The sequence below is a fragment of the Schistocerca americana genome, chromosome 8 (genome assembly GCF_021461395.2).
Source record: "Schistocerca americana isolate TAMUIC-IGC-003095 chromosome 8, iqSchAmer2.1, whole genome shotgun sequence".
NCBI classification, from domain to species: Eukaryota; Metazoa; Arthropoda; class Insecta; order Orthoptera; family Acrididae; genus Schistocerca; species Schistocerca americana.
The window spans coordinates 59987697-59997607 of NC_060126.1; the positions used below are offsets into that span (position 1 = coordinate 59987697).

General features: G+C 47.0%; 1 non-coding gene across 1 annotated transcript; it reads right to left on the reverse strand.

Annotated features, from left to right (window-relative positions):
• Positions 1-1960: 1960 nt before the first annotated feature.
• Positions 1961-2034, reverse strand: Trnat-ugu. Its single transcript has one exon. It is a non-coding gene; the product is annotated as a tRNA-Thr (tRNA).
• Between the last annotated feature and the right edge of the window lie 7877 nt (positions 2035-9911).

A 9911-nucleotide genomic window follows, 5' to 3' on the forward strand; every position in this document is an offset into this window, starting at 1 on the left:
CAGTTCGTATGAGTTCATGGTAGGGTTCGAGTATGGCACAGACCCCACGAAGCCATGAACCCAAGTTCTCAACAAGGTACTGTGCTACATTATGCGATCAAAAGTATCCGGACATCTGGCTGAAAATGACTTACAAGTTCGTGGCGCCCTCCATCGGTAATGCTCGAATTCAATATAGTGTTTGCCCACCCTTAGCCTTGATTACAGCTTCCACTCTCGCAGGCATACCTTCAGTCAGGTGCTGGAAGGTTTCTTGGGGAATGGCAGCCCATTCTTCAGGAAGTGCTGTACTGAGGAGAGGTATCGATGTCGGTCGGTGAGACCTGGCTCGAAGTCGGCGTTCCAAAACATCCCAAAGATGTTCTATAGGATTCAGGTCAGGACTCTGTGCAGGCCAGTCCATTACAGACCATGCATTATGAACAAGTGCTAGATCGTGTTGAAAGATGCTGTCGCCATCCCCGAATTGCTCTTCAACAGTGGGAAGCAAGAAGGAGCTTCAAACGTAAATGTAGGCCTGTGCTGTGATAGTGTCACGCAAAACAACAAGTGGTGCAAGCCCCCTCCATGCAAAACACGACCACACCATAACACCAACGCCTCCGAATTTTACTGTTCGCACTACACACGCTGGCAGATGACGTTCACCGGGCATACGCCATACCCACACCCTGCCATCGGATCGCCACATTGTGTACCGTGATTCGTCACTCCATACAACGTTTTTCCACTGTTCAATCGAGAGTTTACGCTCGTTACACCAAGCGAGGCGTCGTTTGGTATTTACCGGCGTGATGCGTGGCTTATGAGCAGCCGCACGACCATGAAATGCAAGTTTTCTCACCTCCCGCCTGTCATAGAACTTGCAGTGTATCCTGACGTAGTTTGGAATTATAGTGTGATGGTCTGGATAGGTTGTCTGGCTATTACACATTACGACCCTCTTCAGCTGTCGGCGGTCTCTGCCAGTCAACAGACGAGGTCGGCCTGTACGCTTTTGTGCTGTACGTGTCCCTTCACGTTTCCACTTCACTATCACATCGGAAACAGAGGACCTAGGTATGTTTAGGAGCGTGGAAGTCTCGCGTACAGACGTACGACACAAGTGACACCCAATCAGCTGACCACGTTCGAAGTCCGTGAGTTCCGGCGCTAGTCCGTGAGTTCCGCGGAGTACCCCATTCTGCTGATATATAATGACTACTGAGGCTTCTGATATGGAGTACCTGGCAGTAGGTGGCAGCACCTAATATATGTTTATTGGGAGTGTCCGGACACTTTTGATCAGTGGCTCCATAATGGTGTGGCCTGTGTTTACATGGAATGGACTGGGTCCTCTAGTCCAGCCGAACCGATCATTGACTGGAAGTGGTTGTGTTCGGCTACTTGGAGACCATTTGCAGCCATTCATGGATTTCATGTTCCCCAGCAACGATGGAATTTTTATGGATGGGTATGCGCCAGGTCACTGGACCACAATTATTCGCAGTTGGTTTGAAGAACGTTCTGGACAGTTCGAGCGAATGATTTGGCCACCCAGATCGCCCCACATAAATCCCACTGAACATTTATGAGACATAATGGAGAGTCAGTTCGTGCACAAAATCCTGCATCGGCAACACTTTCACAACTACGGACGGTTACAGAGGCAGCATCGCTGCAGTGGACTTACAACAACTTATTGAGATGATGCCACGTCCAGTTGCTGCACTACGCCGGGGAAAAGAGGTCCGCCACGAAAGTAGGAAGCATTCTATCACTGTCGTGACCTCAGTGTAATGCAATACATTTCTATTAAGTTTCAATCGTGGCAGAATAACTTCTAATTTTGGAGCGATTATTTACTTTTCCTTTTTATTTTTTCTGGATGTTTCAAGATTATGGTATATTACAATGAAATGAACACGCTTAGCTGCTTACAGGCGTTGACATTCGTCAAACGGGGACAGAGGAAAACGTGTGCCCCGACCGGGACTCGAACCCGGGATCTCCTGCTTACATGGCAGACGCTCTATCCATCTGAGCCACCGAGGACACAGATGATAGTGTGACTGAAGGGATTTATCTCTGGCACGCCTCCCGCGAAACCCACATTCTCAACGTATTGTCCCGCCCATTATAATCATTACTCGCGGCGTGTTGCCGATTCCCGTAAGAGTTCGGGCACTGTTTGTGCATTCGCACAGAAGAAGAAGATGGTCCAGTGGCCGGTGAGCCTTAACTATATATATACTAAGATGGTATATGTCAGTGCAAAGGAATGTTCGATACGGGCTGCCGGCTATGAGCCGTGACGTTTTGGTGCGTATTTGAATAGAATTTCTGTGTAACCGTCCATTCTGTCGATCGCAATCTCGTTGATTTATAGAGAAAGCAATTCGTTAATTTTTTTTTCGTTTATCAGAAACGAAATTATATCTTTGACTTATGCGTAGCGAGGGATTTGTAGTAGTTTTTCAATTATTAGTAGCATCACGAAATAAGGAGGTAGCTACTGGACATAGTTCTTCTCCTGATTTTGAAGATTATGAGGAAAATTCTGTGAGCGGGGAACCACAAATTCCTCACGTTCACATTACTGTTCTGAAATTGACGGATGAACCGAAAGATCGATGAATGTTATTGTTGTAACTGCGACCAGGACGGTCGCGGGGTAGCAATGACGGAAGGCGCGGCGGGATCCCCGGGTATATTTGATAGCTGGGAGCGGCAGAGAAGTGGAGCATGTGTTTAGCGCTTGTATTCGTATGAGTATGTAGCCAAAACATACTCTAAGACGAAGAAGACGACGCGTCACACAGGATCGATAGATGTTATGTACACGTACTAACGGACAAAACGGGGCGTAGAATATCTTCGACGTACGGCTGTGCTGTAAGGACGCCGCAGATGACTAAAAAAGGTATCCTGCTATCAAATGAAATGGCGCGGCAGGCTATCATCAACTTGGTCGTCGGGCAGTATGACCGGCCACAGGACGCCCGCTGTTCATCAGGGTTCATTTCGAGGTAGAACTCATCGCTGAAGACAGTTGTACTCCAGTCAGTGTGATTACAGGCTGCAAGTGGCCGACAACACTGTGAACGGACTTGGTATGCAGAGATCGACGGCAGCCGGCGCAGCAGGCTCCGTGAACCCAGCCCCCTTTCTGTCAGCCGCCTATTAATGGCCTTTATGCTCACTGAAGCACCAGCTGGACGTCGGATCGGTGATCAGTCCAGGGCTTCGAGTGCCTCTCTGGCGATTGCTCGATCCTCACGTACTGTCGTCTCTGTAGGTCGACCGCTTCCTCCTTGACGTGCTTTAGCCATTCTTGCCAACTTCGTCGATTAGTGGCACCGCTCCTGTCCAAACGTCGAGCGATGTTCCGATTACTCCAACCGGCTTCTTTGAGCCCAACTTTACGTCCTCCCTCAAATGCTGACATCTGTGTATGCCGGCCGCTGTGGCCGAGCGATTCCAGGCGCTTCAGTCTGGAACAGCGCTGTTGCTGCGGTCGCAGGTTCGAATCCTGCCTCTGGCATGTATGTGTGTGATGTCCTTAGGTTAGTTAGGTTTAAGTAGTTCTAAGTCTAGGGGACTGGTGACGTCAGATGTAGAGTCCCATATTGCTTAGAGCCATTTGAACCATCTATGTATATTGTTCACGTATCTGTCTACGAGGGACAGTTATTGTCCTACTGAAAACACGGAATGAAATTCGTGAAGTCTTTCTACCCTGGTATCGACATGTCGCCTGTTTACTATTTTGCCAGTTACGTAGTGAAACGGCGCCGCAGGGTCACACATTCATCCATCGGCCGTCTGAGTGTCCAGTTTTCCTTTTTTTGTTGACACCTGTGTAAATATCGATTTGTGACCAATTTGCAGACTCTTTCGTGATGAGCGTTTTCCTTTTTATTATTATTATTATTATTAATATTTTTTTTGAGAACTTACATAACACGAATTAACACACAAGAATTATATTTAGTGAAATATCGTATATAGCAAAAGTACATCTGATCTTTATGGATAATGAGCAACTGAAACTTGTAACTGATTGACTTGACAACGACCACAGGAAAGAAGGAAGAAGGGAATAATCGTCATCTAACGCAACACTTACAGAAAACGATCAGTGTGTCCACACAGTGATTGGTCCGAGGCTGCCGCAAGACACAGGATGTTACATAACAAACTGAGTTGTTAATGAACCTTGGAAGCCTAACAACAAGCTCGAAAATTCCGGACTCTAGCTAGTCACAATCACACACACACTGAGCAGTTACTGACTCCCATAACGGATGGCCTGTGCTGCGGATTCTCACCATGATTTAAGAAGGTGCATGGAGCAGCTTGGACGACCCCGACAGACTGGCTGCTGAACTTCGCACAGCTGTCGGACCAGAGCCCCTCGACAGAGCTGTGTCCTCATCGTTCGCAGTGCCGAATCAGAGTCCCTGTCCCAGAGCTACTCCTCTTTGTTCTCCCCAAAGTTCCTATCAAACTAGAATGAGATTTCCACTCTGCAGCGGAGTGTGCGCTGATATGAAACTTCCTGGCAGATTAAAACTGTGTGCCCGACCGAGACTCGAACTCGGGACCTATGCATTCGCTGGCAAGTGCTCTACCAACTGAGCTATCCAAGCATGACCGACGATCCGTCCTCACAGCTTCAATTCTGCCAGTACCTCTTCTCTTACCTTCCGAACTTCACAGAAGCTCTCCTGCGAGGTAGAGCACTTGCCCGCGAAAGGCAAAGGTCCCGAGCTCGAGTCTCGGTCCGGCACACAATTTTAATCTGCCTATCAAACTGTTTTTCGCCAATGCCAAGGCTCAGTTAAATTCTCGCCACGAAAAAGTGTACCTAAAACACTGCTAACCTCCCGTCGTAGCAAAAATCTATCAACAAGCCAATAGTATGTGTTTCTGCGAGCACAGTTCCTAAAGGTTCCCACTGTTCACAGATGTAATAATTCACCCAATCCAGGGTTCTCGTGCGTCTTTGACTATCAAAAAGCAAGCCGCACTACCTAGTAATTTTGTAAGGAGGAGCCCATGGAGTTCCTTCCCGCATTTTCTACAACACTAGAGATCGTTCATCCTGCGTGGAGGCAACTTACAGGTGGCAGCACCTTACCCCCACAAAGCGGAAAAAGGCACTCTAAAATGAATTCAACCATTTCTTTTCCCACGGAAAAGACAGAGATCTTCATCTTGCTTTCTAGAAAGGTCCCCGGCCACAGCAAATTCTAGAGACGGGAGGTCAGACAGAATACCTTTGGCTTTGTAAAAACAGGCAGTATTCTGCAAAGGAACAAACTTTCGTCGCAGTTTTGGCGTTTTCAAGTACAGTTGATGGACCTTGAAGCTGTGCTGATCACTGTATTCAGAGAAAGCGACTGTGTTAGCTGCCGGTCGCGCCTGGCCTAAACAAAACCGCCAGCAACCTCTCCCACCCTCATTTTGTCCACTGAACCCTCCTCGGCACTCCTCTTAGAATGGGACCGACTTTCCCAGGGACTGTCCCCACATGTGTCCCTTCCTGACCTCTATGTGTGGCCCAGATATACAGCTACGGAAAATTCGCACCCACTACGAACGCAATATTAAAACAGAAAATTATGGCTTAATCGCTGTAATCACTGAGGCTGCTCATAATCGACAGTGACATGTTTAATAGCTACCAGAATATCCCAGATGTGAAAACCAATCAAAGAAATTAAATAAAGAAAAATGAGGTGACTCAGTCAGTCAGTCGTGCTAAGTCCATTGTTGTGTGCCAATTGAAGACATAAAGTCTGAAAATGAGTCCGTGATCATGTTTTTGCCTCTTTATTATACAGGTCCGTTTTGATGACATATTTTTTTTTCACTATGACCGGTTTCGGCTACTGCCATCTTCACATCTGTTACAAAAGCAAAAACAGTGTGTAACCAACTAAGCTAATTTGTTGATGTAAAATCTATAAAAGTCTTAGTGCTACATAAGAAAGATAAAATGTTTACATGATTAACAGCCAGGTATACCAGCCATACATACCACAAAATATTGTGATGCATTATCAACATCAAACTAAACATGTAGATACTTAGTAAGTGCTGGTGATGATCAGAATGCGTCTGGTATTTATACAAGGAAACTGAGGGCAGCAGAGGGCACCATAGCTAGGGTGCATGATTAACCAGTATCGAAAATGTTATGGTTGAAATGCGGTATTCGTAGTCATTAATTAAAATTTCTTCACATGGCAAAGCGAGCGTCTGACGATAAAACATGTACGGACATGCTCCACGTAGAATTGGATCCATACTTAAAATCCACCTAAAAAGTGCAAATATTAATAATGTGAAGCTACTAGCTTGGCAAGGTAAAACATTGAGTTGTAAGAACCAGTATAAAAAGTATAAGATCAAAAATACCTACAAAATAAAATCTTCCAGCCTGACAGATCAATATTAAGGTGATTAACGAAGCCGTGACTACTAACTAAAACTTAAAAAATCGATAGTCGATAATACATACGTGGCTGTGGTCTCAATGGCGGCACGTCGTGGCTTCTCTGTATGACGTCCTTGTTTTCCTGCGGCCTTCCTCCGCAAGTTCCGCTGCAATGGAAATAATGTCGAGTGAGGTAACAAGCCGAATAAATCGTAAATACATTATTACTTTGTAACGAGCCGCCGGAGACCATAGGCCCTGATACCAAATGCTCAGAACTTATTCCTCTTCTGACCGTCTCTGTAATGTCAGAAAGCAGCCTCGTAATAAGATGTACACTCCGTGTCCTGCAGTGTGTATGCAGATATTGGTCCTCCTCCTAGTATGAGCCGTAATGAACGTCTGTTGGGAAAGACAGTCGTCCGGATAAATCTGTAGGTCAAATGCGAGAGCTCGGCGTCTTTATTGCGGTATTCGTCTCTTTTCGAGAAGGGAAATGCCAATTTGGAGCCCGCCTTCCGTTTCCAGCGGCTGGAGCCAATATCTCCAGAGAATGGAACGCCGCTGGACGCCGGCAGATAGCGCCCAACTTCTGGTCCGTTCCCGTAATAAGTTCTCCCCGACCCCCAGCAGAACTACTCTCCCTCCCAAACTTCTTCTAATAGAATAAAGAGAAACGAGGACAAGGGGGTGGGGGGGGGGGGGGGAGGGGAGAGAGAAAGAACACGGGGAGGAGCTATTTCTCAGGCCCGACCCGTCACATCATCTTCACCAGACAATCGTAGACGGAGTCAAAACGATCGCTTCCCTAAAATACGTTGTCCAGAGGTACTAGTCTCTTTCTCATCGCAGTTGTTGCGCAGAATCTCAGAAAACCGTTTCAGATAGAAAACAGAGCCCCTTGCTAAGTTCCGTAATCAATCTTTAACGAGTCTTCCTTTCATAACTTCGAATACGAGGGTGGAATGACAAGACACAAATTTCTCCGAGAAAACGGAATATTTATTGTTATTTCAAGATTTTAAACATGGCTGAAACAGCAACTGTTGAAATTCTTCACGATAAATGATAACAGCCAAACAGTTGCAGGATAAAGATTTATTAAAATCCTTGACCACGGTTTCGGTATATCTAAATACACCCGAACAGGAAGACACCTTCATTAGCAAAAACTTAGCATCAGAACTGAGAAAGAAAAAAACACTATAGCTTAAGTAACTGTAAAATTACCAGAGCACAAAATTACCAAGCACAAAAACTTTTAGTCACTTACTAAAACCACATCCTGCAGTGGAGATACATAAAACAATTGTGCCAAAGCCGTCATTAGTAGTTGAAACATCATCTCCATTTATACAACATAATTATGGACAGAGGGTCGATGTGAACACAGCATAGCATCATTACTTCGCCGTGAACTAGCGTGAAGAGGGCGTGAAAGCCTAGGACAGACAGTTTCACCGAGAGAGGGCACTTGTGGTATGCGCGAGAAATTCGCGCACATTAAAACCATGCATACATACACATGCGCATCAAAATTATTAAAAGTTGTGCTAATTCAAACCCTCTGTCTTAATAAATATGTATGGTATGTGTGGTTAAATGACTCCGTTATGTTTTTATTCACAATGACAGATGGTTTCGTTTTACTTTAACAATTTGGTTGTTTTCGCTAGTACGTATTTTACCTTTTAAGTTACACGACAATCTCACGGATAACACTAGTGCCCTCTCTCGTTAGATGTGTTCCGTAGCGCAAACTTCATCTGCTTGACACTAGGAGACACAGGTAAACTGTTTTCATATTTTCTATTTTACGTAAATGTTTTTAAATGGTTCTGATATGTTTTATTTATTAAGACAGAAAGATTTTATTAAGTGACTAAAAGTTTTTGTGCTTGTAGTACTCTGGTAATTTTACAGTTACTTAAGCTACAGTGTTTTTTCTTTCTCACTCCAACCCCTCCTTCCCAACACCACAGAACACCTGATACTTAGTCTCTTCTTCCCCGACCTTACCATTACCTGCCCCACCATCTATATCCGCCCTAACGCCCCTATTCCTTTTCACTTCTTTTCCCACCTCGACTGCACCTTCCCCTCCTACGTGATTGCCGCCGACCTCAACATCCATAGTCGTTCTGCCGCCCAGTTACAGCGGTGGCATCGCTTCCCCTCCACCCTCCAAGGTGACCTCGTTCCCCTTCCCCAGCACACCCGCCCCGAATCCAGTACCACTCCAGATGTCGTCCTCTCCTCCCCTAACCTCCTTCGCCGCCTAGCGGTGGACGTCCTTGACCCTACTGGAAGTGACCCTGTCCTCCCCACCGTTTCAGACGGTCGATGCCCCCGTCCCGATCCCCACATCGACCCTCCCCCGAAGTATGTCCACGATTATTACTGTGTCGACTGGAATGCCTACTGAGATACCCTCTCCACCCAGGTCGATATCCACCCCCTCGCCTACCACCACCCTGATAATGTTACCCATGCTGCCTCCTTTCTCCAGCAGACCTTGTCGGAGGCCGTGGAGGCCCACGTCCCCACCACCGCCATCCACCCACGCCATCCCACTCTACCCCCACAGGCTGTCCTCCTCCTCTGTGAATCCCGCCATCTGTACCGTGCTGTCCTTCACACGGGCGACTGGGACACACTACAACACCACCAGCAACTACAACGACACGTCAGAAACTTGCTTGCGGCTAAGAAACGCCGGGACTGGCGCCAGACATGCACCCCTCTTAATGCTACCTTACCTATCAACTCGTTCAAGTACTGGTCAGCCTTCCGCCACCTTGCCGGATCTAAACCCTGCCCCCCTACTACCCTCTCCTTCAGGATGACCGCCCCTTCCCTGACAACCTTAGTAAGGCCAATCACTTTCCCTCCTACCTCTCCGATATCTTCACCCTCCCTGACGATCCCCAGTTCGACTACTCCCTCTTCCCTGATGTCCGTGATCAAACTGACACCACTGTTCCTCCACTCGCTCCTGGCTTCCAATACTTGGACAACATTACACACAACGAATTCAATGCCCCCATCACAACTCAGGAGATCATCATTACACTCCACGCGAAATGCAACACTGCTCCCGGTCATGATCGTGTTACTTATCGCCATCTCCGTGAAGCTCCTGCCTCCTTCCTCTCCACCCTGACCCGACTCTATAATGTGATCTTGTCCACCGGCTTCTACCCCGACCTGTCGAAAACCTCCCAGATCCTGATGTTCCTCAAACCCGATAAACCACCGTCTGCTGTCTCCTCCTACCATCCCATCAGCCTGACCTCTGCCTTCAGCAAGGTCCTGGAATCTATTTTTATGCAAAGCATCCACCAGCATCTCCGCCAGCACCGCCTCCTCCCCATTACCCAGTGTGGCTTTCGACCATCCTTCTCTACCGGTGACCTCCTTCACCTCACTCCTCTTCTTCGAACAGCTCAACTTCCATCACTCCGCCATCTTCCTCTCCCTCGACCTT